This window comes from Carlito syrichta, unplaced genomic scaffold (assembly GCF_000164805.1).
Source record: "Carlito syrichta isolate Samal-C Ts95f unplaced genomic scaffold, Tarsius_syrichta-2.0.1 Scaffold315403, whole genome shotgun sequence".
Lineage (NCBI taxonomy): Eukaryota > Metazoa > Chordata > Mammalia > Primates > Tarsiidae > Carlito > Carlito syrichta.
In genome coordinates, this window is record NW_007259499.1 from 406,232 (window position 1) to 421,782 (window position 15,551).

The 15,551-nt window shown below is 42.1% G+C and overlaps 1 protein-coding gene across 3 annotated transcripts in view; it reads right to left on the bottom strand.

The window, feature by feature from the left end:
• The window catches only part of RBKS (ribokinase), an 81,351-nt gene that overhangs the window by 65,541 nt on the left and 259 nt on the right, over positions 1 to 15,551 (bottom strand). The window lies entirely within an intron of this gene.

Sequence of the window (15,551 nt, forward strand, 5' to 3'; positions counted from 1 at the left end):
AGGTGAGGAGGGGGAGGGGTGTCCTTCCTGGTTAATGTGCTTTATATAGGAAAGAAAGACCAAGAGGAAGGCCACTGAGAAACTGCTTTAGCAGTTTAGAGATTTACAGTAATGTCCCGCCTAGGCTGTGGTCTACCTGAAACGAAGATCCTACCATGTTTGAGCAATAGAACAAAGCCGGTTCCTGCAGGCCACTAACAGCCTGTCTGCAATGGAATGATACATAACTGGAGCCAAGAACACAAACCTGCTTCAGTAAAGACAAGCCCAACCCATGAACCTCCTCTATGTCTTTCTAAAAGAGGCAGTAAGTTGGCTGAACAACTCCATTCCCTAGCCGTGCACTGTCAAATATGGGTGAGATTCAAAAGAGACTCATCAGTAATTTGAAAACAGCCCACTCCTCCCCTTTTAAATTCTATTTTTATCTTGGATTCTAAATGCAGTTATAGTACCGATAGAAAAAATATACATCTAGAAGTTTCACTTCTGAAAAAGGTACTCAATCAAGAGAAAAATGGTTTTAATGTAGTGTTATTATCCTGTCATTTAATTTAGCAGTGACAAGTGATGATGAGGTTTTGATTTGCATTAGAAATCTTAAACATTTTCGGATTCTGTTATGAACGGCAATGATGAGTAATCTGTGTGATTGAGTAACTGTGAATTCTTGGCTTATTGACGCTGCCACAAACAACACTCCTAACAACCTTAAAAAGAAAAAATATCTGGTGTAGCTAAAAATAGGCCAAATAACTTAATTAGTAAGATGGTCCCTAAAGACACTCATGACTTCCACTACATTTGTACTTAGATCTGGGTCACAGTTCGCTGGTTTGAACCAAGTGTATTTCTTGTTATCAACTGTGGGAAATCATAAAAAACCACCAGATTATATTGGGAGGTATACATATGTGAACAAGAGGTGAAACTGGGGTGTGGCAAGTGTGTCTGACATGGGAGCAGATGGTTGGAGTTTCAACTCATTTTTAAACAACTTATATTAAGTGTAGTCTTGATTCCATCATCACTGAAATGCTTCGCTCCTTTGGTACTTTACTGTTTTCTTTTTTTTCTGCATCTTTCCCCTGCTCATGGTCCTTTCCTCCCTGAGTGGCAGACTTTCCGGACGTGAGGATGGGACTCCTGTCCCCTGGCCTGAGGCTGCCTGGGCGGGTCTTGGTGAGAGTCTCCCTTTGACTCTTTACTGTGTCTCCCTGTTTGGCATCCGTTTTTGCTTCTGAATAGAGGACGTGGAGGTGTTGGTTAGGGGAGGTGGGGAGACTGGCAGGAATGATGGGGTGATGAACTGGCAATAACACCTCTGTGTTTTACCAGATCCTGCCCACAGTATTCCCAGTATCAGCAGCATTCCTCTTCCACAAGCAAGAACTGGCACGGAAGTCGTGTATCATTCCTTCATTATGCACTCATTCAAGTCATGCTAATTCAACACTTCCCAATGTGCCTTCCAAAGGGCAGATCGACTTGTCGACCAGAGGGGACCATCCCCTCTGCAGGCGACACAGCAGCGGAAAAAGCATGCCATGGAACAAGGAGCTCAAGATGTATGGCTCATGTTTTTTAAAAGGAAGAAGATATACGCGTATGTTCTCATATGATATGCACATACATTAAAAAGGTATCCATGGAGTGGGGGGAGTATAAGTTCATGCTTGACTTTCTATACTTATGCACCTAAGTGTATACAACAAGGGCACAACAGTGTGTTATGGGATGCCGCTGTCATAACTTCAGATTCACACGGATCAGATTCAGATTCTCCCTGCCGGATTCTCTAGCCTCCAGGTCTTTGTGGGTACCGCTGGTTTCTTGCAGTGTGGCCTAAGGAGCCTGCCCAGTGCTGCTCTTCTCCCCCGGTGAGGCTGTCTCTGTCTCTGATCCTTGGGGTTGTCCTGAAGACAGCTGGCACCTGAAGGAGTGGCCAACTTGAAAATGCTACATGTCTTTATATACTTCCTTCTTCCCTGTCCCTTGTTCTTGCGTCCTGGATCACAGTGCTGAGTAGACTATGTGCACGTAAGCCTGTGTCTTACACTCTACTTTCTGTCACACCCAGATTAAGATTGTTTATTACCTTTTTATAAAAGTAAGTATGGTGAAGAGTGGAGAACAGAGTAATCAACTAGATAGTAAGTAGTTACAGGCAGAAGAATTTCTGAATTATACGTCCCAATTTTCTTCGAATTAGACTTCCTACCTCTCTTCCTTATTGAAATCATGAAATTATGTACAGGTTCCGGAAAGGACCCACATAGAGTACTATCCCCTGGATGAAAGCGTTACTATGATTCACTCTAATTCAAGCATGAGGTTTAGCAGATGCCAAAGTCAGACAAATTAAAGCACTTAAAGAAAAAACAAGGAGGCAGTATTGGTAGAAATGCGCTGCTGCTACATTTAAAAGTTAAAATAGTGTAAATTTCTGAATGAGGGAGAAAACTTGAACAGAGAAACTCACGTATAAAAAATAGATTTGGATCGAAAACAAATTCGTAGCTTTAAAGATGTCACAACTTTTTAAAGTTGGACAATGTGAAAAATGTTCATAGATGATCCCATCTTCCCTGTCATGAGAGGCCACGTGCTAAAGCCGGGGTGTGCCAGGCAGGAGGCTGAAGCCACTTGCTGACTGTATTACCCTTGACAGCTTTTCCCTCTTTGAACTTGCCTCTTCTCTTGCAAAACAGGTTTAATAATACTTGTCAACTCCTTAAATGCCTGGGTTTTGTGCTCTGAGTTAATTCACTGACAGGTGTTACCAGAACAATTTATCAATTGCTTTTAACTTCTTGACAATGATGTGGGTTTTACAAAGTCTCAGAGATTATTCAAACCAAAGGAAGGAATGCCCTGATGATATGCGGAAGAAGAGTTCAGTCAAAGAGGTCACACTAGCACTGGCTTCAGCTGAAGTCAAGAGGATGTTGCTTTTTGGCTTTTGCATCAATCTTTTCTTCTTGTAGCCCCAAGCTTCCTCTTTAACAAGAGATTGTGCTATTAGTTATTGCCCAATTAAAATTCATTAATGCGAATTTATTTACTCTTACAGCCTATATTCTTTTTTTTTTTTTTTTTTTGCGTTGGAGTCTCATTCTGTCACCCAAGCTGGAGTGCAGTAGCATACTTATGGTCATCCCAGCGTTGACCTGCTGGGCTCTAGCGATCCTTCCGGTCTCAGCCTTCCAAGTAGCTGGAATTTCAAGCATGCCCGGCTAATTTTTTATTTATTGTAGAGACGAGGTCTCGCCAAGTTGCCTGGGCTGGTCTCAAATCCGCGGGCTCAGGCAATCCACTTGCCTTGGCCTCCCAAAGTGCTGGGATTAGAGGCTGAGCCACCGAGCCCAGTCAACTGCCTGTATTTTTCAACCATATCTGTCCTCAGCATTTGTGTATGTTACATTTAAAAGGTTGAGAATAATTTCAAAATCAAGTAAGTAACATTTATTTCTACTTCCGTAAAAACTTAACCTCCCAACTAAAAATTCGACTTACAGTCCCTAATCCTGTACTTACAGATATGTAACTTACTTAAGGCAAAGAAATATGAATTATGCTTTGTACAGTTTTAAGCTAATTTTGATTTCTAACTGGTATCTTTTCCTAGCTAAAAAGTCTGTGGCTAAAATGTCATTTTCTCTGAAGATGTAGCCACTTTCAAACTTACAGAATATAAAAACAATACTTTAGGCAGAAGTGGCCATGCTTTTAGGGTGTCATTTAAAATGTACTTGTGTGTGAAAAGAGTACTAGGTAGGATGTGGTCCTCTCCGGAGCTGTGATCTCACAAGGCTCACCCCATTCACACCTCTGCTCAAGTGTCATTTCCTCAGTCCAGGAGTAGACTTCCTACACACCTTAGGAGATGCTCCCTTCTTGATATAATTCTTAAGTATTCACTCATTCATTTTGACAAGAAACACCAGCTTTCTGGATCAGAGGTGGCATTTATTTATTTTGAGTCGGAGTCTTACTCTGTCGCCCAGGCTGGAATGCAGGGGCACATTCAAGGCCACCGCAGCCTCGACCTGCTGAGCTCAGGCGATCCTCCCGCCTCAGCCTTCCAAGTAGCGGGAACTACAGGCGTGTACTGCCATGTCCAGCTAATTTTTAATTTATTGTAGAGATGAGGGCTCACCCTGGTGCCCAGGCTGGTCTCGAACCCGTGGGCTCAGGCAATCCTCTAGCCTCTGCTTCCCAAAGTGTTAGGATTACAGGCTTGAGCCTCAGCGTCCGGCCCAGAGGTGGCATTTAAATACTTATCATTGCTTTAGCTCCCCATGTCCTAATTCCCATGGGGTGAAATGATGGGGGAACATCCAAACAATGAACTTTGGAGCCTATATAGGACATCGCTCAGCTGCAGCACCTCCTCTGCTGTGCTGGGGGGGAAGTAGGGGATAGGAGGAGGGGGAGGGGGAGCCGTGCACCCCGATGCACACGACCTACTGACCTCTGCTTTGTAAACAAACCCTCTTCGGGAGAGAAGGGGGGAAGTCTCTAAATTTACCATCCTGGGAACGAAACCAAGTAATTTTGGGAGAAGTCTGAATCTCTCCACAGTCTAAATCTCTCCAAGGCCTGTTTGCCAAACATTCTTTAGGCCAGGTGCCACCACGCAGAAACACGAATGCACCCACGCAGCAATGCTTCCAGCCGTTCTCCTTACAGCGGCATCACTTCCTGACGTCACGCACCCACTCCCTTCCCTTTCCTTCTTTTCGATATACTTTTCCATTTCACCTTCCCATCTGTGTGCTATAATTCTACATTTTTTCCCCATTTAAAGATCTAGCATTTACAATACGCATCTCACTGGTTTATGTTCAAACATTCCCATACCACTTAACTTAAAAATGTAATTTACACGGCACGTTTTCTTCCAGCTCCCCTTCCTAACCTTCGTGCTACTGCTGGCATGCATTTCACGTCTACATGACATAATCCTCACTGTGTCATTACTTTTGCATTTAAATTGCCAATCGCCTTTCAAGTAAATTAAGAAGTGAAGAAAAGTGTTTGTATTTACCCATGCATTTACCATTTCTGGGGCTCTTCATTCTTTTGGATGGATCTGCGTTTCCATCTGGAATCATTCTGGTGGAATTCAAGATTACAGAGTGAATTTTCTGGTGATAAATTCTCTTAACTACTGTTTTCCTAAATTGTCTTTAGGACATCTTTATCCTTTTCCTTCATATGTGAAGGATATAGAATTCTATGTTGACAGGTTATTTTTCAAGCACTTAATAAAGATTTCATTTTCTTCTGGCTTATATTGTTTCTGACAAGAAGTCTGCAATCAATCTTTGTTCCTCTATATGTAAGGTGCGTGTAACTTATCTGCAGGGATTTGATCACAATGTGCTTTGATGTGGTTCACATTGTGTTTATCCTGTTTGAGGTTCATTGAAATTCTCAGATTTATGTGTTTCTAATTTACATCAAATTTGAACATCTTCAGCCATTATTTTTTCAACTATTTTTTTGTGCCTCTCTCTCTCCTTGTCTTCTTAGACTCAAGTTGCACATATGGTAGACCGTTTCACCAGGTCACAGAGGCTCTGTGCATTTTTTTCTCTATGCTTCAATTTAAATAATCTGTATTACTGTGTCTTCAAGTTCACTTATCCTTTCTTTTGTGATGTCCACTCTGCCGAAGGCTCACTGAGTGAACTTTTCATTTCAGATTGCATTTTTCATTTCTTAGAACTCTAATTCAGTTCTTTTATATATTTTCCATTGCTCTCATATTCACGTTCTTCTTTAAATCATGGAGCACATTTATAATGGCTCTTTTAAGTTCCCTTTATGTGAATTCCACCATCCCTTTTTTTTTTTGAGTTGGCGTCTCACTCTGTCGCCCAGACTGGAGTGCAGTGGCCACTCCCAGCCACCGCAGCCTCGACCTGCTGGACTCTGGCAATCCTTCCGCCTCAGCCTTCCAAGTAGTTGTAACTACAGGCGCATGCTACCACGCCCGGCTAGTTTTTGACTTATTGTAGAGATGAGGTCTTGCCAAGTTGCCCAGGAGGGTCTCGAACCTGCGGGCTCAGGCAATCCATTCACCTAAGCCTCCCAAAGCACGGGATTACAGGCTGAGCCACTGAGCCCAGCCATCCTTCTTTTTGTGTCTATTTTGACTGGCTGTATTTTCTTCCCCTCTTGGTTATAGATCACATTTTCCTGATTCTTTGCAAGTCTAGTGATCTCTGAATCGATACTGAGCATTGCAAACATTACACTGGTGTCTTAATTTTGTTGTTTTTGCCAAGGGTTTTATACTTTATTTTCCCAGGCAACTAGGTAAATTGTGAATTAGCTTGATCCCTTTAAAGATTGTTTTTGAGGATTGTTAGGGTGGGTTTAGAGTAGCCTTTACTATAGGGCACTCTTACCCCTTTCACTAAGTTGTGGTCCTTCTGGGATCTCTATGGAATGCTCCAGAAGTTCAGCAATGTTTCCAGCTGAATAGAACTCAACACCTCCCATTCCTATGTAGTTTCTGGGGAATGTTCAGCTTCACCTCCTGCAGTGGTTGCTTTGTGGAGTTTCTATGTATGGCCTTTTAGTCCTCAGCAACAGACACAAGGGGACTTCTACGCAGATTTCTGGAGCTTTCCCTGATTAGCTTCAAAGCATTTCCCCACAAATTCCGACCTCCTTGGCCTCTCTAAGCTATGGATTTCTCAACTCGATGACATTGCTTTCCTTTAGTTCCTCCTCTCCATACCAGGGACAGAAAAATGCCTCCAGGACTGACCTTATTTATTTATCTTTTGGATAACACTCCTGTGCTATCTATTGTCTAATATCTCAAATGGCTGTTTCATATATTTTGTCCCATTTTCTAGTTTATTGTAGGGAATTAAGTCCGGCTCTAATTACTACAACATGGTCAGAAACATTTTTGAATAAATGGTCTACACCTTAAAAGACACATATAGAAAGTTGAGATGTCAGGTGCTTGGCATGTAACACAGTGGGGCGAGAGCAGGGCAGCCGTGCTGTGCGTGACTGCAGTCTAAGGGTAAAAGCAATCTAGTTATTACATTTCCAAACTGTAATGCCGGTTATGTGATGGGAGCCCTTATAATCTTTGTCAGAAATATGGTCAGAAGAATGGGGACAAAAAGGCACATCCTTTTTATTCTTCCAACGTGGCATGGAGAAATGAGTATACAAGGTACCAGAAGAGGCTCATTGCTCAAGATAGTAAATATGTATTTAAAAACTAAAATGCCATCTAATGTTTATAAATCTTTTTTGATAATTATGTATATGCCTTCCTATTCCCAGCTGAGAGAAGTCCTGGAGAAGGAGCAGAGGTTGGAGAGGGGGGTCAGGGATGAACTTGTTTTGGAACGAGAGGCTGCACGAGGGGAGCTGAGATGTGTACGTATGGGGGACTTAGAAGTGAGGCCTGGACAACCAGGGGATGGCAAACGGTGGGTGTGAGGGCTGGCAGGTGGGAAAGTCAGGATGCAGGAAAACAGAGCAGAAAGGCCTTAGTGAGACAAGACGCCTATCAAGGATCGTCATAGCATTTAAATTCATGGACGACAAGTATGAATTTATAAAACAATAAAAAGATAGTGACAAATAATTACAAAATCAATTTTTTATTTTCTATTTTGTCAATTAATTAAATTTTTAATTCCAAAATGACTTCTGTCACCACATCATAATTATCTGGGTTACATCTTCCTGCCATCTGCTGGTGTATTTTAAAGAAATAAAAACAGATATTAAGTTTATACTAAGCAAAGTATAATTAGAAGGGTAAATCAGCATAAAAATGTATTCTGGAGTCAATTATCAAATTTTAATTTATCTACTATTTTTGGCTTTTGGTGATCATGCACCTTTCACATTCCCATCATGATCAAGAACGATTAAATCCTATTTGAGCTTTACAATACATTTGTGAGATGGGTTAGGGTAAGCATTATCCTGTTTTAGAGAAGTGAGAATTCAAAAAAGTATTGACTTAGCAAAAATCTCACAGCTGTTAGGAGTTGAGCCTGATTTTTTTTTCTTTTTTTGAGCTGGAGTCTCACTCCGTCACCCACGCTTGAGTGCAATGGCATGCTCGCGGCCATTGCAGCCTTGATCTGCTGGGCTCAGGGAAGCCTTCCGCCTCAGCCTTCCAAATAGCCGGAACTATAGGCATGCGCCACCATGCCTGGCTAATTTTTTGATTTACTGCAGAGACAAGGTCTCACCAAGTTGCCCAGGCTTGTCTTGAACCCTTGGGCTCAGGCAATCCTCTCAACCTCCACCTTCCAAAGTGCTGGGATTACAGGAGTGAGCTAGCGTGTTGGCTGAAGCCTGAATTTTGATTCAGGTCTTCTGACTCCATTGATAAATAGTCTTTTAACCATATTAAGCTCTTTCTTTGCCAATCAACATTTTTTCCATTTTGACTACAATACTGGACATTCAGTAGGCAAAATATACAGATGTTTGTCTAATAGCCATTTACATAAGATAATTAAAAAAAAAAACACAAGAAAAGACCTATATTTCATCCCTTTCCATCACTTCTTTGGACTATGGCACTAAGTAATGCCATGGGGATAGAACAGTGGCTTCCCCTATAGTCTCGTAACAGCATTCAGTCTTGAACTCTTGTCTTTTAAACATCTTTACATAGCCTGTTCTCTAGGCTTGAGGGTTCTCATGCTTCTCAGCTTAGCCAGTCCATTCACATCCTTTAAAATTAGGCTTCGACAATCACGTCCTCCAAGAGTCCTAATATAGTGAGTCCAGAGGGGTTGGGTCCCTGCTTCTGCTCTGCAGCGTTTCTCCCCAGCATGCATCTTGTCCACTTCTGTATCACTAGGGCCTAAAACTATGTTTTACATCATGCACCCAATAAATATTTACTGGCTAAATTAATAGTGGCAGATACCACTTCTTGGGAGCTTATCATATACCTACATTCACCCAGTAGAAGACGGCTGGGTCAGAATTCAAAGAAAGGTTGGTCTGACTCCAAAACTCATTACAAAATATTATCCACAAATATACCTGAAGCCCATTGTACCTATTTATATTTTAGGATTTTTTTTGAGGTGGTGGTCTCATCCTGTCACCTGGGTTGGGGATGCAGTGGCATGATGATGACTCGCCCAGCCTCAACCTCCTGGGCTCAGGAGATCCTTCCACCTCAGCCTCTTGAGGCACTGGGATTACACGTACATGCCACATGCTAATTTTAAAATTTTTCTTTCTGTAGAGATGAAGTCTCAACTCTGTTGCCTAGGCTGGTCTCGAACTCCTGGGATCCAAGAAAAAACTTGCTATTTTCTTGTGAAAGTTCTAGCAGTCATACTTCTGAAGAACATCAGTGCTGTACAAGCTCAACAAAGATGCTGAGCTGGAAAGGACAAATCATGGTGCTCTTTTCCGACTGTTCAGAAGGAATCACATTATGGACAGAATGTTCTTGAATTTAACTTTTCTTCCTAAACCCCTCAGGGCACTACCCTTTATGTAAACTACAACCTAATAGAAGGAAGTACGCAATTTCTTTTTTTTTTTTGAGTTGGAGTCTCACTCTGTCACCCAGACTGGAGTGCAGTGGCTGCTCCCGCCCACCGCAGCCTCGATCTGCTGGGCTCCGGCAATCCTTCCGCCTCAGCCTTCCAAGTAGCCAGAATTACAGGCATGTGCTACCACGCCCAGCTGATTTTTTGATTTATTGTAGAGATGAGATCTCACTGCCCAGGCGGGTCTCGAACCCGTGAGCTCAGGGAATCCACTCACTTCAGCCTCCCAAAGGCATGGGATTACAGGCTAAGCCACTGAGCCCGGCTGGAGTATGCAATTTCAAGTGAATATAGTTAACTTAAGCTTAATATTCTATTGTATTCCACAAAAAGCATGGCTGACTTGTGCTCTACAGTCTTCAAAAGTCTGAAAAACAGTGTTCTAAAGAGAAGTTAATTATAAAATTATACATTCTGAAATGAATCCAAATAAACCAGAACTACAATAAATGTTAATGAGCTATATTCTCCAGAAAAAAGGTAAGAAAAAAATCACAGTTGTTTAAAAAAAAAAAAAAAAATCAGGCCAACAAAAAGACTAAATTTCAGCTATGGGTTATTTATTTTTGAATTGGAGTCTCACTCTGTCGCCCAGGCTGGAGTGCGGTGAGTGGCACAATCACAGCTCACTGCAGCCTTGATCACAGCTGGGCTCAGGTGGTCTTTCCACCTCAGTCTTCCACATAGCTAGAACTACAGATGCATGCCACCATGCCCAGCTAATTCTTTTTATTGTAGAGACCGCCAAGTTGCCCAGGCTGGCCTCGAACCCCTGGTCTCAGGCAATCCTCTTGCTTTAGCTTCCCAAAGTGCTGGGTTATATGCAATAGTCACTGTGCCCAACCTTATGAGCTATTCATAACAGATGCACCTAAGGGTTGAAATAAAAAAGACAGAATAAGATATACAAGGCAAATGCCAACCAAAATAAACCTGAATAACTTTGTCAATATCAGCCAAAAAAAAAGCTTAGGGCAAACAAAGATGAAATATGGTAAATCTAACCAAAGGTTAGAGTCAACGGAAATATAACCACTAAAATAGCTTAAAGATATATAAAATATATACATCTAACTTCCTAAGTAATCAACAGATCAAGCATACAGTCAGCCTGGCCTAGAGCATACATAAAACACTACAGCTTCACCCACAAACGAGAAACATGGTGAGATGGAAGCAGTTAGTGGTGGAGGTGAAGCAAACAAATAGTCCCACCGTCGGCAGGGGTGTTGAGGGCCAATGAAGGCCAAAACGGGAGATGCAGACAGGGAGCAAGGCACTGTGTATTTTGAAATGGCTTACAATAAACAAATGCTTAATCCTGGAAGTACAAACAGGATACTAACTTTCTAATTATCCTTAACAATTGTAGATAATACCCTATTTTCTTTATGGCCTTGATGTAATGCCAAAGAACTTCTTGATTTTTAAATCAGAACAGCCTGAAGGCCTTTAAAATTGAGTTTCTACAAGATTTTTGGTAGAGTATTTGGTTGAAAATCTAGGTAACCGAAAACTTAGGTCTGTACTTCTCACTTCAGAATGAAGACTTCTGATTCAGAAAAAAAGCCCAATATTTGCTATCATAGTATATAAATGATAACTTTTTAAAACAGTGGCAAAAATCCAGATGTAAAATATAACTTGCAAAGGGCACTTTAAGAACTGCTGCACACATTACTTTCTAAAATACAATGAGGGAATTGCATGTGAAGATATTATTGACCACAGGGGAGAAGCCAGCACCTAATATGTGATGCATCTAAAAGCCAAACCAAAACACCACAAACCCAAAACAAAATTTTAAACTTTTATTTAGAAAACAAGTTAACCATATACATACAAAGATAATTTACAGCAGTTTCTGCAGATATATAAGAAATACTTCAAGTCAAACTAGTAATAGAAACATTGTGAAGAAGCCAAAGCAAGACAGATGGAAATACTGAAAATGCTCATATGAAGATTTTATGGTCTCAAAGTGTTGTCTTCAATCAGTTGTCGAAACAGAACCTTAACAGCACAAATACGTCTTATCCTTGAAGACCATATAGCAAACAGGTAATTCTATCTCCATGCAGAAAGTAGATTGCATATAGCAAATAGGTAATTCTATCTCCATGCAGAAAGTAGATTGTAAAACACACACACACTTAATATAAGCATGTGTGCATATAAGCATGTGTACATATGTATGCATGTGTGTATACATATCCATCAGGAAATTCAGAATACTGATTGGTTATGAAGGATTCAAGAATGTTGATTTTTTCAAGCCTATCAATGACCAGGCACAGTGGTTCAAGCCTGTAATCCCAACACTTTGGGGGGCTGAGGTGGGAGGATTGCTTGAGCCTGGAAGTTTGAGACCAGCCTGGGCAACATAGCAAGACCTCATTTCTACAAAAAATAAAATTAGCTGGGAATGGTGATATGCACCTGTAGTCCTGGCTACTCAGCAAGTGGGAGGATTGCCTGAGCCCCTGCCTCAAAATGAAGAAAGCAGAGACATGGGTTTGTATTAAGCTTGTCTCAAAGCAAGTTATAGGGGTGCAGAGAGACTGGGAGGAAGACAGGAAATAAACAGCATGAGAAGCATATCCTCTGCATGTTGGCGTGCCCAAGGAGCTCAGAGCCTCAGCGATCCCATGCTGCCTCATGGCTCTGAATACCATCTAGACACCGATGACTCTTAGAGTTACACCTCCAGGCTGGACCTCTCCTCTGAACTCCAAACTCATATAAGCTGTCAAGCGAATTGTCCTCTTGATCTCTTTAACTGGATGTCTAACAGGTACCTCAATCTCCAAACATTGTCCCTCACCTACCCAGGCAAATTTCTCTGCTCACAACCTTCTCCATTTCAGCAATGGTCAACTCCCCCTTCCCGTGGACAAACCACAGACCTTGGAATAATCCTTGACCCATCTCTTACTCCTCAGCAAATCCTATCAGCTCCACCCTCAAAACAGAAAAGATGTGTTTCTCCCCACCTGCACTGCATTCAACTGCCACCACTTCTTGCCTGGATGATTCCAATGGACTCTGAACTTGCCTGCTTCTGCACGCGCCTCCTTCTGTATTCTCTGGCAGCTCCAGAGGGGTCCTGCTCCAACCAAGTTGGACGTTGCCATCCTCTGCTCATCCTCCAGTGGCCTTTCCTCTCGTCCAGAGTGTGAGCCAAAGGCCGCCAGTCACCATCACCCTCCCGGCTCCCTTTCTTGTCTTCAGCCATCCTGGACTCCAGGACGTTAACTGGACAGGGCCTTTGCATAGCTGCTCCCTCTTCTTGGAGTGCCCCCCCCATGACTTAGTTCCTTTCCGCCTTCAGGTCGCTACCCTAAATTACCTTCTGGTGAGGCTTGCTGTGGCCAGGGACCGAAGCTTGCCATTGCCATGCCTCTCTCATGCTTCGTTTTTCTCCTTAGTTTTCATCTGAGCTGTCAAGGCTATTGCACTGTCTCTTCTACTAGGATGTAACACTCCCCTAGGGATTTTCATGTTTCCTCTGCTGTGTCATCTGCACGCAGGGAAGTGCCCAGCACACAGGATGAACTCAATACTACTTGTTGAATGAATAATTGAAAAAATTGGTGATATATGCCATAAAAAATAAGGATTATTAATGAAAGCATGAATAACCAAAGTTTATGTGTCTAATGCCTAAAAATACTCATATGTTGTTAGGTTTTGGTTAAAACCTATTTTTGGAGGAACTTTATTTCCAGTATTGATTTCTGTCTCTGCAATGTGTAACTTTAAAGATGTGTGTTCAAGAAGGAAGAGGATGATGATAATAATATAGGTGAATATTAAATAATGCCCATTGTTTGCCATGCTGGACGAGCTAATGATTTTTAAAAAATTATACCATGTATGGCTTACTACTCGTAGAGCACTGAAATTAGAGTGAAAAAATTGAATTGGCAGTGTCTGGCACACAGTAATGTAATATAAAAGCACGCCAGACTTGGACGTCATCCAAAAGGCCTTAGTTTTATTTCTGAAGTGATAGGAAATAATAGGCATGGGCGTCCAGGCTGGTTACAGTTAAACTTAGAGTTAAAATAAGAAACAGTGAAGAACAGGGGAGATACTATTTTTAGTCCTGAAAATTATAAATCTTTAGTCATTACTCCGTATCAGCTTATAAACAACGAATGTACAGACTCCGAGCTCTCGGCTGAACTGCAGATGAAAAGGACAATGCACACTAGCCAGAGTTAGAATGATGACGGAAAGACTGGGAGACTTGGGCTCCAACCTTCATGATGTCATTGCCTGGCTGTGACGTGGGATGAGTCATTTAAGCTTAGTTACCTTGCCTGTAGTAAAATGTGAGGATGATCTGATAGGCTTCAAAGATCCTCTGAGCACCAAGTATCATAAGAGCTCAGTATCATAAGATTTTATTACTTCAAGCTTAATCACTGTGGTAGGAATAATGCATCCCCTCACCCTAAAAGACATCCAAATCCTAATCCACAGAACTTGTGAATATGTTACATGGCAAGGGGAAATTAAAGTTGCTAACGGACTACCACAAAATAAGATTATCCTGAATTGCCTTGGGCCTAATGTCATCACAAGGGTTCTTGTAATGCAGAGGAGGGGGGCAGACGGCTGACAGAGTGACACACTGTGAAAAAGACCTGCTGGTTTTGATGACGGAGGGAAGGACCACGATGAGCCAAGGGATGCAGGTATCCCTGGGAGCAGGACAGGGAAAGCACACAGGTTCTCCCACAGAGCCTCTAGAGAGCAGCCTGTCTGCTGACATCTTGATTTCAGCTCAATGAGACTCCTGTCAGGCTTCTGACTTCCAGAACTTAATGTATTGTTTGATCCATCAAACACGTGGTAATTTGTTACACTAGCAGTAGAGAACTAAAAAATCATGCTGTGTACCTTAAGTAGCAAAATTGCACCCACATTTATCACAGATACAGGGTTTTTAAAGAAAAACCCTATACTCAGGTGTTTTGTAAAGATCTTTTGAGCCATAGGTGATTGGAGGCCATGAAAAGTTTAGAGGTTGGGTGTGGTGGCTCACGGCTGCAATCCTAGCACTTTGGGAGGCTGAGGTGGGAAGACTGCTTGAGCCCAGGAGTTCGAGACCAGCCTGGGCAACATAGTGAGATCTTGTCTTTACAAAAAATAAATAAATAAAAAACAAGGAGGGCTTACAGAAAAGCTGTGGAAATTAGTAGAGTCTGAGGGAAATATAATTTTCACTAATTATTGATATGAAGAATAGAAACTTGGGATCTTATGAAGGAAAGACAACGGCAAGAGAAGAGAAACTACCCACACTGCAGGATTTTCTTCTTTGGGCCTCAGTTGACTCACCTATAAACGGAAGAGCTGGAATAAACAATTTCTAAATTTCTCTAGTTCTGAAAAAAGATTTTAAAACCCTGACAGATGCTAAAATGGGCCTTTGACACCACTCCCTCACCCCAAAGTTTGGTAAGTAATCATTTTAGAAAGTCCTATAGTTATCTTAGTGTCTGACAGTTGCTTCACAGAAAGCTTCGACTTAGTTCGCTGACAAGGAGTGGCTCTGAGTTTTGATCCCAGACACTCTTACTCCGAAGGGAGCCAGGGCAAATCGCTTAGCTTTCTTAATCATCTGCCCTCGCCATCAGAAGCATGGCAAGCATTTAGCTCGATGGCCTTCCTAGGGAGCGGATTATTTTACAAGAAAGCTTGCTGCTTTATGTAAGCAGACTTTCTACAGTTCTGACGAAGTAGAATTCTACGTGAGGCATACGCTCCGTTTTTACACAAAACTTAGCAAGTGCCACGCAGCCTCGCCTCGAAGTGTCACCACCAGCAAAGTCGATTCCTGGACCGTGCGATAGGACAGGCGCTCGAGGTCTGCGAGGCTGTTCTTGGAAGGCGTCGGACAAGAGCGATTTTCAGGCTCTCAGAGACCGCTTAAAGGCGTGATCCAGACCACACCCGGCCCGCAAG